Consider the following 27,264-nt stretch of genomic DNA (forward strand, 5'->3'; position numbering starts at 1 on the left):
ATTTTTAAAAGAAAGCGGCATCTCAAAAATAAATAAATAAAAAAATTTAAAAAAGTCTACAAGATATTTCCCTTTAGATGTATATAAGTACAAACCCCAAATAATTCAAATTGACAACAGTATTTAAAGACGTTTTGCTAAACAACTGATCTGCCACTTGTAACATGAATGCGATAAGGCTGATGATGCTGACGGTGAAACTGGAGGTTCCTAAAGGACAATTCTGAAAAAAATTAAAATTGTGACTCATGCAAATATAAAATGAACGTGTGCCAAAGATTTTATGGAATTCATCACTTAACGAGGGAAACGGGACAATATATAGACCTCTGTAGAAAGTGAGAAGCTACGTACTTAATAAAGGGATGTTAGGGTGCAATTGCTAGGTTACATACAAAGCTGGTTAACGTCCTATAAAGGAATTAAAAAAAACCTTTAGAGTTACTTTTTCTACTGAGCAAAAGTAATTTCTACTGGCAAAACTCTATTAGCTAACAAATAATTTCTCTAAGTGGGAGATTTATTTCCTGCTTTAAGGGAGACAGAAGAGCATCCCTCTTGCATTGGCTGTTTCTTAAGAAACTTTAATTCAAAATAATCCATATGCCATTGTGGCGTACTTTGGGGCAGCCCACCGTGAGCCCTAACATCAATCAAAACAGTATCTCAAAATGGGTTGAAAACATAAATAAGCAGATACAAAAATTTAGCTGTCTTCTGTTTAGCCAGGCTTCAAATGGATTTGGAAACACGTAAAATAATGCTATTCTTCTCTATAAAGTTTTGTTTTGCAAAATATATTTTCATTAAAATGTTAGCTATGTTAATCTATAACGTGTTTATTATTGCCATTTAGAAATGAAACAGTAACGAAATGTCTCAGTTTAGTTTCTAATACATAAAATATTAATAGATACAGCCCACACAAACAAAAGCTCTTGGAGGTTCTCCATAATTTTTCAGATGTAAATGGACCCTGAAACCAAAAAGATCATTTTTGGGTGAGCCTTCACCCCTCTGTGACATGGAAGAGACAGGCTTCCCACCTCTTCTGGATATCTTTTCTTGCCGGGGTTCTTCTGTATTCGGTATGCCTGTACCCCACGGGCTATGTTTGAACTCCGCACACCCACCAGTTTTCTGGTTAAACGAATGGGTAAATTTTCTTTGTACAATGTTTTGTGATGTCCTTTGGCCGCTACTTATTTACATATTAAATCTCTTCTTTTCTCCTCTAATTCTGACAATTCAAATAGCATCCTTTGGCCCCAGTACTATCTAAACACAGTGCTAATGTAGACACTGAAATCGTGTTATGGTATTCAGTGGCTGTACAGATGATCTGGAATGTGCAAACATTAATCTACTTTTTAAACAGGCATTAAGGGAAAAGATAAAAAGTGGACGTCCTTACACTCACAGGTGCCTGAGGGTGGGTCTGCAGATCCCAGCTGGAGAAGCCCGAGGCAGCTGGCTCAAACACAGCGGCCCACTCATATTTTCACTGCAGAAAATTAAAAAGTTAAGAATGAAAAACTGTCAGTAATGTTTTTTGAAAGCGACACACATACACACACAGAGAAGAGAGAAAAAACAGACAAGAGCAGAGCATGTGTAGGGCATAGGTTTGTTGTGGGAGTGAGTGGAAAGCTGCCTGTAGAATGTCAGTGCACTCGCTTTGAGGAGGAATCAGGAGGGTCTGCCTAAAGTGGACCGGTAGGGGAGGTTCATACTCGATGTCCAAGGGGAGGGTAGAGAAGTGGGCAAGTGTTCCAGGAATCTACAGGGAAATCTCTGAGTTTTAAACACTTAACATGGCCAGAATAAACCAATACCTGATTGCAAAAAAACAAAAACAAAACAAACAAAAAAACCCCACAGCAGCCCAGAGCCACGTGTGAATGAACCACAAAGATCCTAGAAATGCTGTCCTTGTCACCTTTTGTGTGTTACTTAGTAGCTTCTTAAGAGCTATACCTGAGCCCCATCCTAGGGGCTAGTCTTCTTGTTCCCATGTACAGGGTCTCAGTTTGAAACGCTTCCCTCTCAGCTTCCTTGATCACCGATGGGTAAAGATCTAAGTCCAGGTTCACCCTTGGTTCTTCCTCCCAAAGTCTCCATCAGGCCCTTCGTAAGCCTTACTTTCCTCTCAAAGGTGCCTCCTTGTCCTGGGCCCTGAGTCATCGGCGTTTAAGTGTCCCACACTCTGGCTTTACCACTGTGTCACTAGGCTCTCCAACAGATCATTGCACGCTTCTCCCAGGTACGTGAAACATTTACGTCTCACAAAAAGTGCCTTTTTCGCCTTAAAATGTCAATAGTATTAGTGGGGTGGGTATAGCCCAAGCAGTAGAGCACATGCTTAGCATGCATGAGGTCCTGGGTTCAATCCCCAGTATCGCCTCTAAAAATAAATCAATAAATAAACCTAATTACCTCCCCTGCCAAGAGAAAACTCAGTAAGAGAAAAACTCAAAAAAAAAAAAAAAAAAAAAAAAAAAAAAAAAAAGAAGTCAATAGCATTTTCTCCATAATCCCTTTACCTCAGAGTTGATATGGGGACAATCACTGAGAATCTGGCCTTATCCTCTTATGTCAAACAATTCTCAAGTATTTAGTTCCAGCATTCCCACCTGCCAGCTGTGTGAACTGGGGCCCATCACTTCACTTTCTGAGCCTCAATGTGCCCATCGATAAAATGGTCGTAATACCACATGCACTGCCCGCCACGTGGAGTTGTTGTGAAGCTCAAATCTGATAAAGGATGAAAAAGCATTTTGAAAATTGTAAAGTGCCAGTGAAAGGCAAGCTGGTAGTAAGACTGACACTGACATATTTAATAGTCACTTTATGATCCTTCCCAATGAGGCTAGGCAAGTGCCATCTCAGCACAGACCAACCTGTGCTGATAAAAGGAGAAGTCATTAGCCTCTCCAAATAAATCCGAATGGGCTCTCTGTTTCAAAGAGAGGTGCTCTGTAGAGTGACTAAATTCAGCTTAGCATATCTGCACCCTGAAAGGCCAGTTTTCTGTTTATAATATAGCCACATTAAAGATAATTTAGAAATAAAGAAAGAAAAATAATCCAGAATCTTACTATCCAAATTCAACTTTTTGTGTACTTGCCCATTACAGCCCAACTGTCATCTGAAAAAATAGTCTACGATGGCTGTAATTACAATTCACGGACTTCTGGTTGCCTTTTTTCACTTAATATATAGGAGACATTTCTCCATATTTCTACATAGCCTTTATCATTTTAATGGCACAATAACATTCTATGAACTTACTCATAATCCCCTTTGGGTCAGGATTTCAGTTGTCTCCAGGCCTTTCTTTTGGTACCACTGATAATGCCGCAACGGACAGCTTCTTAAATACAGCTTTTTGCCTTTGTTGAAAGATAAGTTCTCATGTGTAGGATTATCAGCTCAAAAGGTATGAAAACCCTTTAGGTCTCTTGCACATATATTTCTATTGCTTTCCAAAAGTATTTCACAAATTACAGTGCCATGAGGCGTATTTGATTTCACTTCAGAGATTTTGGCATTGAGCAATTTATTATACAATTTCACCAATTTAATAGGTGTAAAATGCTATCTTAGAATTGCTTTAGTCTTATTTCCATAAAGGAAAGACAATTTTCAAGGCCAACTTTTTAGAGGCAAAAATTTCTGCACCAAAAGGAGAAATCCAGGCAGCCGATACTACCTCCATTTAGCACTTTGTCCACACCAAGAACGCGAGAGAGCGAGTTGGTACCCAGCCTCCCTTTTAGAGGATGCGAACAGCCAGACCTGCCCCTGGAATCCACATCACATCCGGGCTGATAGTGTGGAGCAGAGTGAACAGTCTCCAAATCATTTACATGTACTTGCTGGAACTCACCAATTGAGAGTCTCAGTTTTGCTGAGCTTCTAAACCATCAATACACACAGCAGATATTTGAGGGAGGAATATTAGATTGGCAACAGGAAAGCTGATTATCTCCCAATGGCGAGCATCTAGACCTGGTCAGAAGGAAGGTTCGGGCAAACAGAATCTGGTGTGATGTTGACAGCTGCTGAGAAGGGCCCAGGCCTCCCCAGCTTTTCTGTTCGTGTCAGCTCCCCAGGGAAGCCCACTCCAGTTTTCTCAGTTTTACGTTGCCCATTTGCTAGACATCTCGCCTGAAAGAAGTGATGTGAGACTTGTGAGCCAGAATCTTGGAAATTTCTCTGACAATCTCAGATGGGAGAGACACTTTTAATTACAAAAGCTCCTAAATGTCCAGATGACTGGATAAAGAAGATGTGGTATATTTATACAATGGACTACTATTCAGCCATAAAAATGACAACATAACGCCATTTGCAGATGACTGGATAAAGAAGATGTGGTATATTTATACAATGGACTACTGGATAAAGAAGATGTGGTATATTTATACAATGACTACTATTCAGCCATAAAAATGACAACATAACGCCATTTGCAGCAACATGGATGTCCCTGGAGAATGTCATTCTAAGCGAAGTAAGCCAGAAAGAGAAAGGAAAATACCATATGAGGTCGCTCATTTGTGGAATCTAAAAAACAAAAAAACATAAATACAAAACAGAAACAGACTCATAGACACAGAATACAAACTTGTGGTTGCAAAGGGGCAGGAGGGTGGGAAGGGACAGACTGGGATTTCAAAATTGTAGAATAGATAAACAAGATTATACTGTGTAGCACAGGGAAATATATACAAGATCTTCTTTTACAAATGAAGACACAGACTCAAAGAAGCAAGGTCTTGCGCCCCGGGTCACACGGCTCAGAAGCATCTCCCCATTCTCTTATTGGAACCCTTCTGCTTGTGCTAAGGGCTTACCCTTCCTGCATCTGAAATTGAGCCAAGGTTGAAATTCTCTTACCCAGGCCGTAGAAGGGGTCTGGGAAAGACAGTGGTGGAGATTTTGAGACACTCCTGCAGGAAGGCACTGGCGAGAAGCCCTTGGATGGAGAAGGTGTGAACAGCAGGTGGCAGCAGTGTCATTGGAGTTTGTGACTGTAGATGAAGAAGCCCTCTGGTGTGGTTCCTCCTCTGTAGTGAATGCTTACAATTATTAAAAGTATGTCTTAAAATGAAACATACAGAGAAGTGATGAAATAAAATTCACTTTTTAAGGCAAGTCAAGAAAAATTTAAACATGAAACTTTTCCTCTGCCCTTTGGCCTCCTCCCCCCACCTAGGGTGCACTGTGGATCTGTATTGTGCGTTAACCAGACCTTCCCACAGCAGAAACACCTGCTCAGCCATAAGGATCATTTTTTTTTTCTTCTAGTGCCAGCCATGTAACTCCTTAGGAGATACCACTCCTTTCTCGATCCTGTTAAGAGGTCACGATGACCCACCACTCACCTTGTACATGCAGATAAGCTCGTGGAATTTGGCAAATTTTACGTACAGTGTCAATATATCATCCCTTAATGCGTAACAGACTGGTCAGATGACCTGGGGAGATACTGGGCTGCACCTAATGGAAGTTCTTAGCTTAAATACTTCCTTATGACCCTACGAATGTTACTAGCTGTCTTACTTGTAGTTTGCCCATTTTACAAGATTATTGTTTCTTGCATTACCAAATGTGTGACTGAGCCTCAGATAAAATTAATGATGATTAGGTGATTTGAAATGACTCACCAAATATAAGATCAAGGATTGTAATAGAGTAACTGGAGATATGGGAAGAAGCAACAAGAGGGAGCCATTTCCTGGACCATAAAAGACTAGCAAGACAGGCGGTCCAGAGGCCTTTGGTTACTGTTTACAGGACCTAGCTCAGTAATCGCACATTGAGTGGCCTGTCAACAAAATCCTTGCTGACCTGTGAACAAGCATTCCTAGCACCATGGGACAAATTGGTCACCAAATCCCTTCCAAACCTTGGTTGAAATTAAAACTGAAAGGGAAGGGATTGTAAAATCAAGAATGTTGCCCACCATCCAGTTCTACAAGAATCAAGCCGTCAGCCACCGCAGACGCTGACCCGTGGTACACCCTAAAAAGGAATTCCGGGTGAAGATCAGCACTCTGTGCTCTGGGAAGACTGGCAGAACAGGCCCTTGGATGGTTGGCTATTTTCAGGAGAAATTTCTTATGACCTGGATTCCCATACTTCAAAAAGCACTAAAACCATCAACTAAGATGTCTGTTCCTCATGACTAGCAGACATCTGCTGAGAGGCATGCCTGATGGCATGTAGGCCCTTTGCCCAAATCACATATATACAGACCTCCCCCCTTACCTCTGTGGAGCAGCTCCTCAGAGCTCTCTGACGGGCTGTCTCCTGGGCTATGGTCCTCAGGTTGGCTCAGATACAATTTTCCATCTCAGCATTGTCTAATTTTTTTGCTGACAAAAGTTATAAGGAAGGCAGGTAAAGTTACTCACAATCCCACCACCCAGTAATAACCTTGTTATTATTGTGATTTTTTTTTTTTTTGAGGGGGAAAGTAATTAGGTTTACTTGTTTGATGGAGGTACTGGGGATTGAACCGAGGACCTCATGTATGCTAAGCACACACGCTACTGCTGAGCTACACCCTCCTCCCTGTGATATGTTTTCCCCCCAGCATTTGTATGTGACATGGCTGAGATCACATCGCATGTGTACATAAGCTGTCCCTAAGCAGACCTAGGCAGACACACCATGCAGGCTGGCCCCAGATCCATGCCCTTCTATGTGGCCACATCCCCACATTACCCTATAAAGTCAACGTTTATATCCATTTTGAGAAACTGATTAAAAAAAATACTTAAATGTTTCAAGTTTGAAAATACACACTTACATTCAAAAGCACATAAAGAAACCAGAAGTAGCCAAAATAATCCTATCATACTGTTAAAGGCTGGAATTTTGCCTGAAATGTAGTGTTTCATGTGGAAAAAATGTTAATTTCTACTGTTTCTGTTTAAGCCAACATTTTAATTGTTAAAACCTGACTGTTCAAGCTCTTACAATGAGTAAATTTGGTAAAATCAGCAAATTAGCCATTGGACAAGGTGAGTAAACTGACAAATTGAGTGAATTGATTATTTCTCAGATTGGGTTTTGGGGTGCACTGAATTTTGGCAAACTGGCTTACATTTATTGGAGATGGAGCAGTGCTTAATGTATGCACCTGTTGAGTGAATGAATGAGTGAACTGAATCTTGCCATAAAAGAAACAACCCTTCTCTACCTGGCAATCCCTCGAAAGGGCTTTGTTTAGAACTTGTGCAGTGAGACGTCTGTTCACATTCTGTCCAAAGCTAGGCATCTGGGAAGGTCCAGTGTTAATGGGCTGGGTAAGTAACCTCCTCCCAAGGTGGGGTGTGGGGTGGGGGCTGGGGAAGGAAATGTACACTGTGCGCTGCACAGTGACACACTGCCGCTGGGGGGGGAACTCACGAGCAGAAGCGCCAGCCATCCAAGCCCCTGGCTGCACAGGGAGTTGTCTGAGAAGGCCAGCTTCTAGCACTCCACTACCCAAACGGAGGTTAGATTCGGTGGAGGAGAAAGTAATGCCCCCAGCCCCATGGGAAGCCTTCATCCCAGACAGCTCATTGCCAGGAAACACGAGGCTCCACAGTGGCTCGCTCTCTTTTTTTTAAATTTAAAAGTTTATTTGATCACGTATCAATCTGAATCAGGCAGCATCCAATCTAGCAGATAAAAAGGAACTCCAAGGAGCAATATAAAATGGAAAATTTCATAGGCAGAAGGGAGAAGGCACAAGGACATACTAGGCAAAAAACAGCTTGGTGATTGCAAAGTTACCTTTCTTTAGGGGATGGCAGGGGTCTTTCAAGCCAATTACCTAATGAGTGCTGATCAGGAGATGCCTTTTTTTTAAAAACCATTTTAAAATTCACATGTATGTACTGTTCACTGTTTCTAAGAACAGTGGCCCTCTTCAGCGGGACCCGCACCTTGCTCCCTTCCTCAGACCAACCTCCTACTGGGAGAATCTCACTCTCACCCCATCATCACTTGGCTGGCAGCTGACTCTGGAGCTCTCTCTCCACTACCCAGTCCTTAGCTCTCAGCTGGCCCTTCTCTTCAGGCTCATCCAGTCCCAGAGTTTCCCCCACTCCCGGGGACACAGGACAGGCTCTCTGAGTGGTTCATCTAATGCTCCATCTCTGAGGTTAAAGGGAGAGAAAAACACTCTATCCTTTCACAGACAGGGGTGGGACATGCCGCACACTCCAGCCACTCCTTGCAAAGAAATTCTCCCTTCCGACCTCCCCAACATCACCTTATCCTAGAAGTTGGAGGTGGGCAACCAGCTAATACCATCACCTTGCTTTAAAATATGAGGCTACTTGGCACTTATTGGTATTTGGGTCAAAACTGAGTCATAGAGATCCTCATTTGAATAAACTCCTACATACATTAGGCTTTGATAAACCTGGATGGTGGTATCAGTCTATTATTTCCTATATCTTTTTTGTTTTTAACATTTCCTAATGTAATTTTTTTGGTGACCAATATTTCAAATAGTTCATTTTACATAGAATTTATCCAAGTATTTAACGATTATCCATTAATTAATCCAATGTAATTTTTTTTTAATGAAGGGTAGTTGGGTGGTCAAACAAGTCTTCTCTAAGGAGGCAGAGAACTGAATGAAAGAAAGGTGAGGTGGGAAGTTTGTCACAGGCCAAGGGGACAGCAAGTGCAAAGGCCCTGAGGTAGCTGTAACTCCAGCATGTTCCAGGGACAGAAAGACCTGTGGGGCTGGAGTGCAGTGAAAGGCAGAGTAATAGGAGGTGAGAGCAGACAGAGAGGCCATGCTGGGAGTCTACATTTGAAGGGTTTTGCATGGGAACAAATGACATAGTTCACACTTTTAAAAGACCCCTCTGGCTACTGAGAGGAGACAGCCTATATGGGGGTAAGAGTAGGCTCAGGGGGGCATTTGCAGTGTTCTGATGGAGAAAGAGGGGGCAGCATAGGCTGCCTGGACCTTCTCTTCCTCGCTTCACAAGGAGATTGCATTTCCCAGCCTCCTCTGCTGTTAAGACTGCCATTGACTTTTTTGCCAGTGAAATATACGTAGCACTGGTGTGTTTTGTTTCATGGCAAGGCAGGTAGGGAGCCATGTGCTGTCTCCTCCTTGCTCATCTGCTGTAAGCCGCAAAGACTCAGGGGATGGTGGGGCCACAGGATGGAGGTTGTGTGGATCCCTGAAGCCTCCATGGAGGAAAGCCTCTTGCTAATCAAGATCATCTGTGTCAAACTCTGATATGAGGAGGAAATAAGCTTTTATTGTATAAAATGACTGAAATCAAGAGGTGTGTTTGTTGCAGCAGCTAATATTCACATACCTAGCAAAGGACGGGGCCATGAAGTCATGAGAAGTGATCCGTTTTAGAACATACAGCACTGTGAAAGCAGATACTATCCAAAGAGCATCCAGAGGCCAGACCAGGCAATGCGAGCATCTTGGCTCTAATCCTCACAGGACTCCAGAAAGGGAGATATTACTGCCCTAATTTTACCACTGATGAAATGAGGCTCAGCAAAGTTAAATAACTCACGTGGGGTCACACAGTGGCAGGGCCAGGATCAGAATTCCAGGACTGTCTGTCTCTCATTTTGCTCCACTGCCCAGTGCGTTACCATAAGGGTTGTGTATAGGGAGAGAACAAAATACGGGGACTAGAGGGCTCCAGACATGCCTGTTCTTATTATTATTGAAGAGAAGACAAGGCAGCCGGGGAAGTGAAACTTCTCGTCTGCACCAGCCTGGGTGATGCTCATGCATCTCTGCTGGGCCCCTGCTGGTGTACAAGGCTGGGTTCATGCGTCTACCTCGTGCTGCAGAGTATGAGCTCTTCAGGTCAGGACCTGGGGCTTGTGCATCGCCATACCCTCAGACATGGGCCCAGCCCACAGGAAGCACTCAATATGTGTCCTTGGAATGGTAATAATGGGTAAGGGATAAAGGTTTGTTCATCCGCAACAGCCCAGTGACGATGGAGACACAGCCACCGAAAGGGTGAGGCTGGTTACAGAACACTGAGCCTCCGTGATGTCTCAGTGTGCTCTGGACCTGCGGGACTGTGTCCCCGAAACAGTAGGCAGGAGAACTCATGCTAACAACATTTTTCTTTCTTTCATGGAAATCCTTGCAAGTTTCTGGAATCCTGCAAGTTCCCTTAATTACACTGGTTTCTCTGTGAGGTACTGAATGCTGGTCCCCTTTCTTCTGTCTGTGGTCTCTCACCTTGCAGGGGCCCTCCTTGCAGGAGAGAGGCATGAGTGCACTTGCCCGGGCCACACAGACGGATAGGCGTGCCAGGCCCTCAAGGTGCCCCTGGGATTTCCAGCCTCCTCTCTGTTTGCATTTATAGAGCATGGTCCCTGGAGCGAGAGCCTTGCCTCTGAGACTTGAGCTCTGCTGGGGCAGAAAACAGAAGAGAAGGGTCTGCAAGAGACATAGAGACAGAGGAAGCCGCAAAAGTGCCAGAGTGGAACTGAGGCCACTCAGACTAAAAGACAGTCACCCGACCAGACAACGGAGAGCTTGATTCAACCGCTGGAGCTGAGGCTCCTGAGTTCTGTGACCGTGGGCAGCATAATAAGACCCCTCTGCTGAACTGTACTGTGTGTTGATAACCATTCACTCCCCCTCCACCCAGGCTGCGGTTCCCTGCCGGCGGAGTATGTAATTCCCCACTCCAATGATTTCACGGTTGGGCAGGAGATCTGTTAATTAAATGAGTGTGTGGATGTGATGGAGGCCATGTCTGAGCAGAAGTTGTAAATATACTCTGGGGATTTGGCTCTGCCCTTTTCATTCTGACCCTCCACTCTGAGAACAGCCTGTCCCAGAGAGTGGCCGCCCCTTTAACCTGTATGGGGAGCCCAGCTCGGTCCAACCCAGCAGAGGCCAGCCGAGCTACTCCAACCCGCAGCCCTTCATGTAAAGTCAGGAAGAGAAAAGTGGTTGATGGTTGTAAGGCCCTGACAGCCTGGGGCTGTTTGTTACCACCGTGGAAACTAACCAACACAACCCACCACGTGCATGATGAGGGCTTTCCCACAGAGTACCTTCTCAGCTAGCTCCATGTGTAGGGGGAAGGGCTAGTCCATGTTTCCTTTTCCTCACGATCAAGTGAAGAGACCGAGTCTGAGAGTGAGTAGAGGGTGAATGTAGCAGAAAAACCATGTGCTTCCCATCCCACCCACTTCTTAACCACACCACGCCTGTCCCAGCCTCTGGATAACAGACACCTGGGCCCCCTAGACCTGGGGTGTGTCAGAATCCCCTGGGGCTCCAGCTGACCAGCTAGATTCCCGCCCCCCAGTCCTGACGCCACATGCCCCTGCACACAGGGTGGGTCAGTCCCACACATCCATGTTCTTGAGAGATGATGAAAAGCTCCAGGGAGGGTCCTGATCTGTCAGTCAGAAGCAGCCACGTGCGGCCTCACCTCTGCTCCTCATTAGCTGTGACCAGAAGGCAAGTCACTTAACCTTTTATCAAAAATTGCAGGAAGAATATTTGAACTCTCTTCTCTTTAGAGCTCTTGGAAGAACCAAATGAAGTGGTTAAAAAGTGCGAATGTGCATCGCCTGTGGCAAAGTGATGGGAAAAACGGGTGTGACCGTGTGCACCTCGCGCCTTTCAAGGGGATAGTCTCTCCCTTTAAGGGCCGTGCCCCAGGGAGACTCACTTCTCTGCCGTTTGCAGCAGGGGTGGCGGCAGCAGCATCTCCAAACAGCCTCCAGCGCCACCCCCGCCGGCCAGGCGGTGGAAACGGGGGACGGGCGCCCTGCCAAGGGGAATTATCTGGATACTTGGAAAAGACCGGCAAAAAGCCAACCTGAATAACAGGTCTGAAGGTGCCAGACCAGCTCAGCAGGCCACAAAACTGTTAACTGGGAATGCTGAGCTGGGTTCATTTCTGTTGGCTCAGCAATCATTTCAGCATCTTCTTTGGATGCCGAGAAGCCCTCGGTGCAGGAGCAGTGGGAGCGCACCTTGAGGAAGAGCGGTTCTCCTCTGCCTGCACTGGGACTGGGAGCAAACTCCAGCATCATGTGGTCCCCACCCCTAATCTTCCAGGTGGGGAAATTGAGGCTCCGACGGGGTAAAGGGTCTGCCAAGATCACACAGCTAACCAAACCTTTCCATGCCCGGCCAAGAGTCCCCTCCACTCCATTCTACTTGAGAATCACACTTGGAGAAGGTTCGTGTGTGTGTGTGTGTGTGTGTGTGTGTGTATGAGTGAGTGTACCTCTGTGTATGTGATTGTGAGCGGGTGTGGGAAGGCTTTACGTATGTGAGAGGGTGTGTGTGTGACGGGGAAAGCACTGATGAAGGAGGGTCTGAAAGGAGACTGAGCACAGGGCAGTGGTGCCTCTCGCCTTCCATGGCTGCACATCTCCTTCCGTGCACAGCCCTGAAAAGGTACTGCCTCCCTGTCCTCTCAGTTTCCTTTATCTGCCATCACCCTTCTTTCATGGATGAGAAGTAACGTCCGATTTTAGTCCGTGGCTTCATATTCTTCCCACATTCAGTTCTCTCTGACTCCAGGACTTTACTAAAATTGTGCAGACTGCCCTGAGCGTGTCCTGGGCCCCCTCCACCCTCCAGTGAACGGACAGAGGGCAGTAACCAAGGGAAGAAAAGAGAAGTAGCCCAGGAACCAGGGCGTCTACCCCGAGGTGATCCACACCCAAGGCCCGGATGGAAAGTGCGAAGTGTTGACATATTTCCAAATTATCCTTTTTAATCTCACAAGCCTAAAATGGAAATCTTGGCAGATCCCAGGAAATTAGCAACTTGGAGATATGAAAACTACTATATAGCTCGGTTTAACACGTGCTTGGGCATATTTAAGACATATTTAAAATTTTGGAAAGGCCAAGAGAGTTTGGCTTTTTTAAGGAAAGGGCTGGCAGAAGAAGACTGTACCATCCTGCACGCTGCGGGCTCCAAGGCTGAGGCTTTACATGTGTCGGAGGGGTCTGTTCATCAGAAAAGGCAGGGCAGGCGAGCAGAGAGAGCCAGGCAGGGGGCGGAGGGCACAGCCAGCTGGTGGCAATGACCCCGTCATCAGGTAACCACAACCTAATTAGAAGGAAACCAGACTGGGAACCACAGGAGTTTTCACTTTCTTTGTGCTCTGACCACAAAAGAACAGAAACAAGAAGTCAGTTGTCTCTTAAAGGGACTCGGAGAGAATCGAGCAAGCAGAGACTATCCCGCCTAGCAAAGGCCAAGCCAGAAGGAATGTGGACCAGAGGTTCCCAGACAGGCAGGGGCTGGAAAGTGTTACAAAGATTCCCGGAGGAGAAGAGGAGAACCTTAGGTCAAGCAGCAATTAATGACAGCTCCCGTCCAAAGGCACCAGCCTGCGCCTCACTGCTCTGTGTCTCTCTACACCCCAGCGAAACCTCAAACTTAGTCTCCTATGGAGTAGAGTAAATTAATGCATAATATTTGGGTTTTTTTAATCCTTTCTTTTTATGGAAGAATCCTGACTGACCGGATCTTATGCGCTATCATTGAGATGTCAACTGTTTACACCTGGAGAAGCAGCGGCACCTTACCATCCAACCCCAACGGAGCCTTCCCTGTGTGATCCGTGACAGTTAGTGGCTCAGTGGCAATGGTCCTCATGGTAGGAGAGATGTGATAGAAATAAGATAGGTGGCAGGCCATGCAGAATTTCCTTCCAGAGCGGCACACCCATCTCCTTCTCTGACACTGGGAGAAGACTCAAATATGAATAAGAGTTGTACTGCTATAGAAACAGCTTTGAAACTATTATGGGGGCCACATGAGTCATATTTAGTTGTTAACAGGTGTGGCCTCGCATCCTTGTGCTGTCACATCAAGTTGAAAACCATGGTTATAGATGAATGAAAGAGAAAAGAGGTGCAGGTGGGAAAGCTTCCAGGGCTCCAGGCCATGTTGAGGCCCCAGGCTTCTTGTCCCAAAGACAGAGAACGCAGGGCTCTCTGGGCTCCCTTCCCTACCAGCCTCAGCGACACTCAGACAAGCTCCCAAGCATGAGGCACATCCCAGTTCTATGATTTTGCTTGCATTCTCTTCTTTGTACAGGCATTCTAACTCTCAAAATACTTCTGCTATTCACTTGGGATATTCTTCATCTCAAAACCACACCAAAACACATCATATTCATACCAACATCAGGACAATTGTCTAAATGCTATGATCTTCTGAAACCTTCTTCAACTTTTGGGAATTTTAGAAAGCACATATGAGAAGGCACTTATCTTTCACCCAAAAAGGCACTGACTATTCTAGGACATTTGTGGCAAATGTTTTAGTTTGCCTGTACCCTGATTGAGAACAAAAAAATGTATACAAAGCTCGTTACTTCTTCTGCTATGTGCCCCGGTTTTTTTGTTCAACTCACCATGATGGAATTTTCTAATAGCATTTTAATTATCTGTCTAACTTCTCTTGGTCTCCCTTGCCCAGATGATCATCTCTGGGAATGGGATCACATCTTATTCATGTCTTTGCACAGCCCTCATCAAAAGGTCTGCGTATAGAAACTGATTAACAAATGTTTGGTTTCGGATGTATGGATGGAAATAGAAGTACAATATGATCTGCTTCCTAAAATATACGAATGTGATCTGCTTCCCATAATGAGAAAGGACCTATAATTTAATAACCAAGTTTGTACACCCCTCCCTTTCCACTTAGAAAGTCTACAGCTATGGGGTTAGTAGTCAGCAGCCTAGAAATGGTCTTTATTGAGGCAAACTGTGGTCCCCTTGAGTTGTCCAAGGTCCTGATTTCTGCCAGGCTCTCATTCAAACTAGTCCAGCCAGGGTGTAGAAAAGCCTTGAGCCAAGTCTCATGGTGCTCCCTGCTTGCCCACAAGGGCTGATGTGAGCTGATGCAACTCCACCTGCCTGATTACACCTCTCCTGGTACGCCGAGCCAGTTGCCCCATGTTGGTTCCTGGGATTGACTTGTGATGACATTTTCTAGGCTTAGCCATTTCCTCTCACTACATATGCCTTTTTAGTTCTCCTGGCCAAAAAGGATTCTCTGTAAACTAGTGAGAAACTCATTTATTCCAAACAGTAAATGATTTGCACGGTTTGGTGTATTACTCCTCCTCAAAACCTCTGCAACTTAAAGGGAACGCAATCTTAAGTCAAAAAAGGAACTGTGGCATTTCAGGCATAAGCATACACTCAATTCTTTGCTCCTGGGCACATAGTCCCTGTCCAGAGCTACTGGCTACCCAGCCTTCTTCCCCTCCTCAGTAATGCCATCTTCCTACCATTCTTATTCATAGATGACTTTGGCCCCTGCATCATGTGCTTCATGGTCCACACGGATGACCATCCAACATTGGGATGGCCATCAAGTCCTCTTTTTTTAAAATTTTATTTTATTGAGTTTTAGTCAGCTTACAATGTTGTGTCAATTTCCAGTGTAGAGCATTATTCCTCAGGCACACAAGAACACACACACATTCACTGTCGCACTCCCTTCCACCGTGAGCTACCACAAGATCCTGTATGTATTTCCCTGTGCTACACAGCACAGTCTTGTCTATCCATTCCACATGTATCTGTCAGCATCTACAAATTTTGAACTCCCAGTCTGTCCCTTCCCACCTCCCTCCCCGCTGGCAACCACAGGTTTGTATTCTGTCTATGAGTCTGTTTCTGTTTTATATTTAGACCATTAAGTCCTCTTAATCATTTGATCTTCTCAATCCCAGCGACCATCTTCCCTGTTTCACATTGGTCACTACTCCCCAAGCCACCTAAATCTTTTCATCATGTTTCATTTTATGCATAAATCTTAACTTTCTCTCCAGCTAGCTTGGTCAACTTCTGCCCAAATGGTTTTTGAGCCTCCTGGGAACCTCCAGTCAATGAACCCTTCACTTTCTGCCAACCCATCACCTAGCTTCTTTCTTTATTGACCTCTTTATCCAACTTAGATCGCATGGCCCATCACTCCACAGCATTTTTTCCAGAATTCCAAACTCCTCTGTCGCTCTGTCCTTTTATCACACCCATCTGGCAAAAAGTCAGCTCCGAATGGACCCAACACCCCTCTTGCTCTGAAGCAGAGCACATGTCGAGTCCTACTGAGAAAGTAACACACAACATCTCACCATGTACTCACGGTAACGATTCTCACATGTCTTTCAGCCCTGCCCAGTACGCATGCCACTTTTCTCTCGTCAACTCTGCAAAGCACTTCTGGTCTAATCTGCCCTCCACAAACCTCTGACTCCCTCACTTCTTACCACCCTGCCTCCTTTTTCTCAGGGAACACTGAGTCTGTTATGAGGATCTCTCTCACCCACCCACCACTGAGTGCTCAAGCCCATTCCCTCCCACCTGTTCCCTGGCCTTTTCTCCCTCCCCCAAGCCAAGGCTGGTTCGTCCAGATGGCTTAAGATCCAACTTCTGCCGCTGTCAGGAAGTGTACATTGGCCACCAACCCTCCTTTCTCTCATTTCCTCTCTAATGGATTTCTCCCAAAGGCACTGAAATGCCCATAAGTCTTTTCCACTTAAAAACTGCCTTCTCTCAACCTTGCATACCCTCTAGCTGTTGCCTCATCTTTCTTTACCCTTTAAGCCAAACTTCCTAAGAATGTTGTTTCATTTACAGTTCCTCACTCTTCTCACTCCTCAGCCTACTCCTGGCTGGCTTTAGTCCCCATCATTACCCCAAAACAGCTCCTGCTTGGGTCACCAGAGATCTCCATGCCCCCAACCCAGAAGGCCTGTTTCCATCCCCATCTCACCGCACTGGTCAGCTTCTCACTGGCCCTGTTGGATCCTCCCTGCTTCTCAATACCCACTCTCTTCCCTCTGCTCTAGTGACACACCCCTGCCCCCCTCCTAGATTTCCTGCCAACAGATTTTTCTGTCTCCCTCACAAGCGTCTCCTCCTTTAGCTGACTGCTTCATATTGGAATTCCTCCAGACCTGCTCCCAGGCCCCCCTCATCTTCACTGTAAACTCTCTCCCTCAGCAAACTCACCAGCCTCATGGCTTCAGATTCTGCCTATACACAGCTGAACTCTGAAATCCACCTTGCCTCAGTCTTCAGTTCTTTCACACCTTCACACTCTTTATTCTGCCAGCCTCTCTCTGCATGACCTGGGCACCATGTCTTCATCCAGACATTTTGCGATCAGTGTCAAGGAATTCCTAAACCAGTTCACCCAGCATCCAGCAATCTTCCTGACCGCAAGATGCTGGTGAACATCCTGTGACAAAACCCTCTGCTTCAACCTCAGAGCCTGCCCCGGTGTGTTTCTCCAACTGGCAAAGGATTAAGGTTGACTTTGGTGCCCAGAAGACTGGTTAAAACCCTGGCTCTGTGATTTTCTTGTTGAATGACCACAGGGTTCTACTACTTAAGGAGGTTATGTTATTTAACCTCTCTAAGCCTCGATTTCCTCATCAATAAGGTGGGGATAATAATACTCGTAATGTCTAAGAATTATACTAATTATATGAATATTTATGTAGTAGGCATAGAACAGTGCCCACCATATAATACACAATCCTAAAGGTAATTTTATTATAAGTGTACTTATATTCAGCCTTAATGATTCCTTATTGTGTTCTTCTCTGTATAGACCCTAAAATGTTTCTATTATTCCCAAGTCCTTGACGGGCAGACACTGATCTCTTGACATTGACATGCTTCATTGTGAAGATCAAGACCTCCCCCATGTGCTTCCTCAGTGCCTTAAAGGTCCCTCTCTAGGTAGCCATGGGGTCCTCCTTCCCGCAGGCCCAGACTCTGCTCTGTCTCCTTACAAGGCAGTCCCTTCTTCTTTAGGACCTCCAGCTGTCACTGCTCAGGCACCTCCCTCCACCAGTCATCCACTCCACCCTTCTTATTCAGACTCTCCTACCTCTCCTTCTACCTCAGGACAGAAGGGACCTCAAGTCTCTCCTAGCCCTGAGCAAAACAAACAAAAATTAGACCTTCCTTCTCTTGCCTTTGCTCCACTAACCATCATCTTTTTTTTAAAGGCAATTTCAGAAGTACTTGTTTTATTTTAGAAACTTAGTCTTGTTTTCTGAATAATTGTTAAAGTTCTTTTTAAAAAGGCCAGGGGGGTGGAGGGTGGGAAGGGATAGACTGGGATTTCAAAATTGTAGAATAGATAAACAAGATTACACTGTATAGCACAGGGAAATATACACAAAATGTTATGATAACTCACAGAGAAAAAAATGTGACAATGAGAGTGTACATGTCCGTGAATGACTGAAAAATTGTGCTGAACACTGGAATTTGACACATTGTAAAATGATTATAAATCAATAAAAAATGTTAAAAAAAGGAATGTGAACAAAATTTAAAAATTCAATACTCATTTTTTACTGTGGTGGTGACTGTCATGACTCATTATGACATCTGTTGAAATGAACTAATGGATATTTTAACAACTTTATCTCCATGTGTCTTTAGCTGTTTCTGCCCTTGCATTCAAAACTTATTTAGACACTTCAAATAACCCGTTTTGGCTCTTTTAGTCAACAATATAACATGCATTTATACTATAGGATGCTAAATATTTGATCAAGATTTTATAACAATCAACTTAAAAAATCAACTGTAGTAGGAGGTACAGACAAACTGATGTAGTTAATCCATCCCCTAATCTTCTGCTTCAGACATAAAGCAGTAACCAATGGTATATTCAAGTTCAAACCAAAAGGACTTACTGAATGGCAATATCGAAGAATGAGTGAAGTGAGAGCCCCGGGTCTTCTAGAAGAGCACAACGGCAGCCTGGTATCTACACTGGCCAGAGCTTAAGAGTGGGTTCCCGCTACCCATCTTCTTGAATGGAGTCTACACAAGTTTCTCTTCCCAGCCCCTTACCGTGTGCCCTCTGTGCTCTCAAAGGCTTCCCCTCCCTGCAGGTGTGTCCCCCTCCCCGTCAGGCCTTTCTGCCACATGTCACACAGCTGACCTCGCTCCCCTCTGGAGTTGCCTCTTCCCCAGGAGGCGCTGGTACTGGCCCTCCTCGTACTCGGTCTCCACTGCGGTCTCCTCCCACTAAGCAGAGTATGAACTGGGTATGAACCTCTGTCTCTACTCAAGTCTTCAAGAAATACTGCATTTCCTTATTTTCTGTTAATTAACTGGATTTCAACCCCAGGCTCTCATCCTGCTGGGTTGGTGAGAAATTGAGCGTCAGTCCGTTTTCCTCCTCTTTTCTTCTTCTCCTTCCTCGGAGGGGCTCTGCCATAGTTCTCAGACAGGACACGGGGCTGACTAAGGCGGAACACAACTTCAGTCCCCTCTGAGAGTTGCGCTGTCTCAGGCTCCGAAGCCCTGCGCGCCCTGCTCTTTCCCACCAAGCTTGCACCCGTGAAGCTTTGGGCTGGCAGCCCAGGCAGCAGGGGCTGCCCACTCTGCGGCCTTGCCGGTGCTCAGAATACCACCAGGGTCAGCGAGAAGAACCTCACTGCTCCCCTCCAGGACCGCAGAACTTGCCCAGGGAACTCTTCAGTCACTGGGAAACCCTCCTTGCCTCGACTGCCCTCATCGTCTACAGACAGCCTTGACCTCACAAACGTCAGAGCCCTACCTTGTAAGGCTTATAAGCATAGAGTCTACAATCTGCCTCGATCAGGGAAGAAAAAACACAAAGAGAAAAGATGAATCTGGATCTCAAAAAAGTATTCCGCTACCAAATTCATCAGTGTGCTTGCCAGGAGTTGGGAGATTAGGTTGTAATGTTTTCTTTCTTTTTTTCCCACCATAGCAGATATAACCAAATATGTGTCTGGTGATATGAGTATGAGATTATGCTATTTTTTTTTGCTTGCTATTCCATTTTTAATGTCTCAAAATGAATAACAAACTTTTAAATCTCCAATAAAGCTTTATCTTCGAAAGAGACATTTCTCAATTTATGTCCCTACACCCTCTTCCTTGATGATCTCACCTATTTTCAAGGGTCTCCCTTTTGCCATAGCACAGGTGGTTCTGAAGTACATCTCACTGCCTCTCAGCCATCTCCTACATGTCAGGGTGTCCTTTCCAGCTAATCCCTGGATGTCTGCATTTGCACATGCAACAGGGAGCTCAGGCTCAACCCACTGCCCCGCTGACACAGACCCCCCGGCCCCCATCATTCCCATCCATCATCAAGTCCAGTCAGCTCAGCCTCAGAGCCTCTCAATTCAACCTCCTTTTCTCCACCTCCTCTGCCCCCCCAATCCACGCCAGCCCCACCCTCACCTGAAAAACTGCAACAGTTCCTGAACATCTCCTACTTAACTCTCCAATCTATGCTCCACACAGCAGCCTCCCTGAGATTTCAACCCCGCACATCACGCGGGGTCCTTCCTGCATAAAGTCCTCCCGTGGTTTCCTTTCAGGTTAGTATCCAGACTCTGCAGTTTGGCCTCTGATGTGGTCTGAGTTCGGTCCCCACTCAGCTAGGTCTTCCCCTCATTCCCTACACCCCAGCTACCCTCGCTTCTTTTAGTTCCTCCAACAGGCCAAATCCTTTCCCACCTTCACACCTCACGTGTGCCCAGTGCTGTTGCTCTGTGCAGAATGCCGGGTCCTTCATCTTCCCAGGGCCTTTGAGACAGCCTGTGATGGTGTTTTTCTTTTTGTGATCTTTTGTTAATGTCTGTCTTGCACTCAATGCGGGTAGAGATGTGTACACACCCCACCCCCGCCCTACTCTCCGAGCAGGCTAGTTCAGTGCCGGGCACACAAGTGGGACTCAATAAATGCTTGATTCAATAAACGAATGAATGTCTAGGTTTGAGGCTGTCCTATCCTCCCCACCTCTCCCCACCACCCTTGCCTTCTATTGTGTTTCCTCCTTCAATCATTGGTGCTTGAAAACATCCCACCCCTCAGGCTCAAAATCCTTGTGTCCCCTTTGACTCCTTTTCCTCCTCACTCCTTCTATCCAACATGTAGGCAAAATACATCATCTACCTCAGATTAGGTCCAATACACAAACTCCTCTTCTCCATTTCCAGTACTTGGCCCAGGTGACCTCTCATTCGGATGATTAAAGTTGCTGCCTCGTGTCCCCTCCCCCAGTGACTCCAGTCTGTTCTCCCCAGAATCTGCAGAATTATTTTCCTGAAGTTCAGACAGACCTCTTGTTCAAAACAGCTTACTGTTCCACCAAATAAAATCTGAATGGAGCATCATGCAGCAATTAGAAGCAACAGATTAGATTTCAACACAGCAACACGGGTGAATCTTAAAAACACCATGTTTAGTGAGAAGAGTAAGAAAGGGGATGAGATTATATCACACAATACCACTTACAGACATTAAAAATACATGCAGCAAAAGAGTAAACGTTTTACAGAAACATACATAAGCAAAAAGATAAGCATCAAATGCAAAAATGCAATTCCCTGTGGGGAAAAAGAGAATGGGAAAGCAGTGTAGAAGAGAAAAGGGAAGAAAATAAATGAGAAGGGCTTGGCATGTACCAAGCATAATAAATGGACCATGAACTCAGGAGGATAAACAAGACCCCTAGGAAAAAACAGACAACAACAACAAAACCACTTGTACCCCACATAGGTAAAATTCAGTTCATTTTCGCACCTCTCTTCATCGTTCTTAGGATATTTCTTTCCGTATCGATGTGCAAAGCATAACTTACTTTAATCAAGCAAGCACCACGGTGCGCTTTAGCACTGAGGTGATGAGCCATCCACGTCCTCATGTTGCCCAACGCGAGACAAATTCCCAGGTATGATCCTCCTGACCACTTCCTGTTAGCGATCACTTCACTCAAGCACAGTTATTCTTTTCACAATCTGAGCTTAGAGCACTATGTTAAAAAGAACAAAGTCTAATAAACAACCCTGAGCCTTTACCATAGCTTTTGGGTCCACTAGTGACACCGTATTCATTTTATCAGGTATAGTCAGCTGTAAGGTACAGCTACATATTTCAAAGGAACTGGAAACTCTATATATTTTTTAATCATTTTTGATACCCCACACTTAAGCTCCCACCTGCTAGGAATTATGAATCCAAAATGGAAGTGCAGTCTCAGAAGGCATGAGGTCACTTGGAGATCAGCTTTGCTGGCAGAATCCAGGTTTCAAGGAGAAGTAATAAACATTGTGGACTGACTGGTCTCATAATCCCCATTCGTCCCCTTCCAGTCAGCACAGAATTGGAAAGGATGAATAGTTGATCATGGGATTCCTAATTCCATCTGGGTCTGCAAAACACGGAGAACACCTGCTTGCCTTGGGATGAGCATGCCCAGGACAACTGTGTTCTTTTATTCCATCTCAGACATAGAATGCCTGCTCTGAGTGCCCCTTGGGTAATACAGAAAGGCTTTGCTAATGTAATTAAAATAAAGCTGAGCTCTTTAAACTCTAAATAGATTTACTTTGGTATCTGGGCAAATAGTATTTCCTTGGGAATGAATCAGACTGGACACAGATATTTCTAAACGGTTGGCGGAGAGGTGAGAAGCTGGTATGTATTTTCCACTCCAAGGTGAACCACTCGATAGTTTAGATCTGTTTGACAACAATTTGGAGTGGACGTGCAGTATTTTAGAATAAGAGGCTTTGAAATCTTACACTGGAGTATGAATCCTGGTTCTGCTACTTAAATCTCTGTGTTATTTGGGTAAATTTTACTAATATCTTTGAGTCACACTTAAGTTTACACATTTGCACATTATGGGCAACTCTCTTATCTTTGAGAGACAAATGAACGTTACGTGATTGTGTGAAATATCTTCCAAGGTGTCTGAGAGTCAGAATCCAAGAGTGGTGCCAAAGCTACACAGGGTTTTAGCGGGGATTCGGTGAGACTGTAAGTGTGAGATATCTACAGCCACGTCTGGCATATGGTGGACACTCAAGTAGGGTCCTCGTTGTTCAGCAGTGCTCTCAGATTGCCGTGCTTGTGTTTTCTACAATTAGGATTAATTCCTTCAGTGACGCTTGAAGGTTATACTTGAAATCTGTGTTTATTTCTGGCTGGAAGCCTACTTCTGGGCGCAATGCAACTCTGTTCTTTATTTTTTTAAATTTAAGTCTAGTCTGTTTACAAAGTTGTGTTAATTTCTGGTGTACAGCATAGTGGTCCATTTATTCATATATATTCATTTCCATATTCCTTTTCATTATAGGTTATTACAAGACATTGAATATAGTTCCCTGTACAGTAGGACCTTGTTTATCTGTTCTGCACATAGAAGTTTGTATCTGCTAAACCCTAACTCCTAATTTATCCTTCCATCTCCCCTATCCCCGCTGGTGACCATAAGTTTACCTTCTATGTAAGTCTGTCTATCTTTTGTAAATAAGTTCATGTGTCCATTTTTCAGATTCCACATATAAACGATATCAATTGGTATTTTTCTTTCTGGCTGACTGACTTTACTTAGCACCATCCAAGTCCGTCCATGTTGCTGCAAATAGCATTATTTCATTCATTTTATGGCTGAGGAGTATTCCATTGTGTGTATACATCTATACATCTATATATCACATCTTCTTTATCCACACCCCTGGCCCTGACTGGTCAGGCCAGCCCCCCGGCACCCCCTCCACTCCGAGGTGGCCGCATGACTTGGCCATCTGGTCACAGGGTCTCTGTAAGCTTGTTTTCTTTTCCTGTTTGCTCATCTGTCAGGAAAAGAGGTTTGACATTGACATTTCTGCCTCCAGTTCATTGAGAAAAAAAAAAGAGGAAATACTCTGCGTGTGTTTCTAGAAGGGACGTGGCCTTCAGCCCTGAACCCGAGTGTTCATCCTCTGGGGACTTGCTCCAGATTTTCCTCATCCTGTCCTGCTAATTGCTTGGAAGACAGACTGAAGCAGAGTGTGGACAGAGTGGGAAGAGGTCTGCATAGGGGCTGGATTAATTGCATGTCACAGAAAGAAGAGGCTCCAACGGAGATGCTTCATTGCAAAGCCATGATCATGGGAGTGACCGTTTCCAAGACCTGATGGAGGCCAGAGCTCAGAGTGGCGCGGGTGGCGGTCCTTGCTGCAGGCAGTCATGACGGTGGCAGGCAGTGTGGGGAGCCCGACCCCAGAGCCACCCTCACCCAGCAGGTACACGTGCTGTCTCTGGATCAGCTCAGCACCACCTGAAACTCCAGTGGGTACACAGAAGGCCCTAGAGTGGTCCCCAGAGCAGGGCTCAGGCCGCTCCTCGCCCTCTGCTCAGGGGAAACAAGAGATTCCACGGTCTGCCTGAGCATGGCCAGCACCGTGGCTCCAGGACTCGCAGGCCCAGGCCGATCAGCACGGCCAGCCCGGGGTATTGGAGCAGAATGAGGACAAGCACCAGCAGGAGTCCCTCCGAACAGCAATCCCTTCTTTCTCCTTGGGACCATTACTGACTGGATAATCCGGGTGCAGCACGAATCAGAGCTGAAGCCAGGAGAGCTTAAGCCCCTGAGCAAAGAAGACGCAGGGCTGCACGCCTGCAGGTGTGAGGACTGTGGCAAGTGTGAGCAGTGCACCCACCCGAGGCCACTGCCATCAGACTGGATCTGCGACAAGTAGGGCCTTCACTTGGCCCGGAACGTGACTGACTAGGGGACGTATGTGTGCGTGTGAAAGGTCTCACCTCTTGTTCTAATGACGACGAGGACCACCACACTGACAACTCACATTCCCGCAGCCAGTCTCACCGGACAACCTGCCCCTCTTCCTGCCCTGTCCACGGTGTCACCTTTCAGCAAAGGCTGCCTCAAATCGTGCCAGGGGTGCTACAACCCAGGGAAAAGGCCTGGGTGACACTGTAAAAATTCAAACACAGTTTGCTGCAAAGTTGCCACCGTGTTTTCCAGAGACAACGTGCTGTATCTCTGTATATGTACCACCACCTGCAACCGCGAAAACCAAGTTGTGCCACGCTACAGTCACAAAACATCACACCGATACACTGCACATTCCGAAGAGTGTGACCCAATCAGCACATTTGCAGACTGTATCTTGCCCCACAGAAACCTTTACCGCAAAACCCTAACTTCCTTTTGGGCCCCATGCACACCACACAGTCACAGTCAAACTCAACCCTTAGTTTCTAGTTTTTCTAGTGCAAATAGTATCTGTTTGAAGATCCACCATTCTGTAAAAAGAATATTTATTTTAAGAGGCTCTTTTAAGTTTGGCCTTGCTGGAACTGTTCATAAGGGATTTCAAACTGAACTGTTAAAAAGGCCTCCCAAGGCCAGGAAAGCCACATCACCTGATCTAGGTGGATTTTTCTTGTCTTGAGTTTCAGAATCTCTTGAGGTTCCTGCAACTGCCACAAAGTAGCCTTCATTATTCACTTGGAGAGGCTGCTAGGAACCTAAGAGCTTCCAAATTCAGAGGTCTCAGGTTGAAAGAAACGATAAGGGTTTCGATTCTGTTTATAAAGGTGTAATTTACCAAATTGCTGTAAGCCATAATTATCTAAAGGGGAAGGTTCCTCTATATTTGGAAAATAAAGATTAAAAGCCAGTAATATTTCAGACAAAACCAAGAATTCATACTATATTCATCAGTTTACTCCATCCCATGTAACTAAACCTTTTGTTAACAGTTTTATGAAATTAGAGATTCCATTAGACTTTTAATTTCTTACCCAGCTCAGTGGTTCGATTTGACAATCAGAAACCTGTACTTGTCGAAACGTCCTTTCCACAAACCTTTTGAAAAGGAGGCATTTTGCAAGGGCATCAGAGTAAAATCTTAACTGTCTACGAAAGACAAAGTCTAAAGGCATGTTTAAAAACCGGACTGCAATGCAATTGACAAAGAAACTTGATCAATGATGTGACACACATTTTAAGACAATAACTAGAATTATGGCCGACAACATTTTATCAGGACATACCAGATTTTTAGGAATTCCACATAATTTCTAGAATCTCTATATTAATAACATTCACCCATATAATACAATCTAAGACATTTTATCATCACTCATTCAACAATGCTTCCCACATAATTTAACATTGCAAATGAACACAACACATCTAGGATCTCTCTCTGGGATGCTCCAGGGGCCCTCTGAAGCATTTCAAAGTTAGCTGAAGGTCTAAAGAATTTAATTAAAATTTAATATCTGGGAAGTTTGTCAAAGGGCTTTAAAACACTTGGTCAGATAAGATCATAGGTCACTGCAAAACAATACTTATCCACTTAACCAGGGTGACAATAAAAGCTTTCAAGGGAAGATAGGGAACAGATCTCCTCAAGACAAAGAAATTCACGTAATCTGTTATCAAAAGCAGCTCAATAGTCTAAGAAAATTTTGTTTTCCTAACAGAGAGAGAAAAACCAAATGCTGCCTTGCATCTGTCTACTCTTAACCAAATCCATTACCTAATTACATTTAATCCAGTCTTAGATTTTCTTAGGAAATCCTGACCACGTACAAAATTCTTTTCCTTGTGTTTTTTTTCCCCCAGAAACCTCCTGCAAATTTCTGTATCCATGTTGCTTTGTTCCTTATTTTTTCCATTCAGAAACAACCAGCTCTAGGACAAAACCATCTCCTTTTTTTTTTTTCTTCCCTTTAACACAAAAACATTTCTGTTCCTCATACTTTCTTTTACTGAAAACATGCTTCCCATTTTTCTTACATACTGAAGGGCATACATTGGCCACACAGCAGTTAAGTTAAAATACCGTCTTTTCCCAAGTCATGGGGCTATAGCTAGAGTTGGACCGACCAACCAAAATTCTGCCCAAAGGGCTGTCTGATGGAATGGAAGTGGTGCCAAGCATTTTCATCTCTAAGTGCAAAACACAAACACAGACCTCGGCCAGCAGATGGCATCCTCAGAAACAAGAAAGACCAGAAACCAAAACTGAACTGCAGAAACACAGAGTGTCTTCCAAGTCCCGCTAGCCTGTGACCACTATCCAATTGGCGCCTTCCAGGTGGGAAATTCTGGTTAAGGGGGTTCCACCAGATCAGGAATTCCTACCCCAGGGATTTCCCCAAACATGGTCCAGGGGCCTCAGTGCGCACACCCGGGGGCTTACCCTCATTCTGGCCGAGGGGTCGTGACTTCTCTGAGGCTGCTTTTCTTCTCCAAGTAGCTTCCATGCAGCAGGGAGTCCAAGCCGGTGCAGGCGAGAGAAAAAAGGGAGTGTCCCCAAAGCGGAAGTGGCTTCGGCAGCTGCTGGGACAGTCTCTCTTCCATTCCCTACTTTCGCCGAGTCCCATCTGCCAGGGACAGAAAAGTATGTGACACTGATGAAAGAAATTGAAGAA

General features: G+C 45.1%; 1 long non-coding RNA gene and 1 pseudogene across 1 annotated transcript; one reads left to right on the forward strand and one right to left on the reverse strand.

Moving 5' to 3' along the window:
- Positions 1-27,233, reverse strand: LOC141577993 (uncharacterized). Its single transcript, XR_012507766.1, has 3 exons — positions 27,033-27,233; positions 4,903-5,072; positions 1-1,504 (listed from the first exon to the last, which is right to left on the reverse strand). It is a non-coding gene; the product is annotated as an uncharacterized LOC141577993 (long non-coding RNA).
- Positions 23,990-25,271, forward strand: LOC141577844 (protein sprouty homolog 2-like; annotated as a pseudogene).
- Positions 27,234-27,264: the final 31 nt, after the last annotated feature.

The sequence above is a fragment of the Camelus bactrianus genome, chromosome 6, assembly GCF_048773025.1.
Source record: "Camelus bactrianus isolate YW-2024 breed Bactrian camel chromosome 6, ASM4877302v1, whole genome shotgun sequence".
Taxonomy (NCBI): Eukaryota; Metazoa; Chordata; class Mammalia; order Artiodactyla; family Camelidae; genus Camelus; species Camelus bactrianus.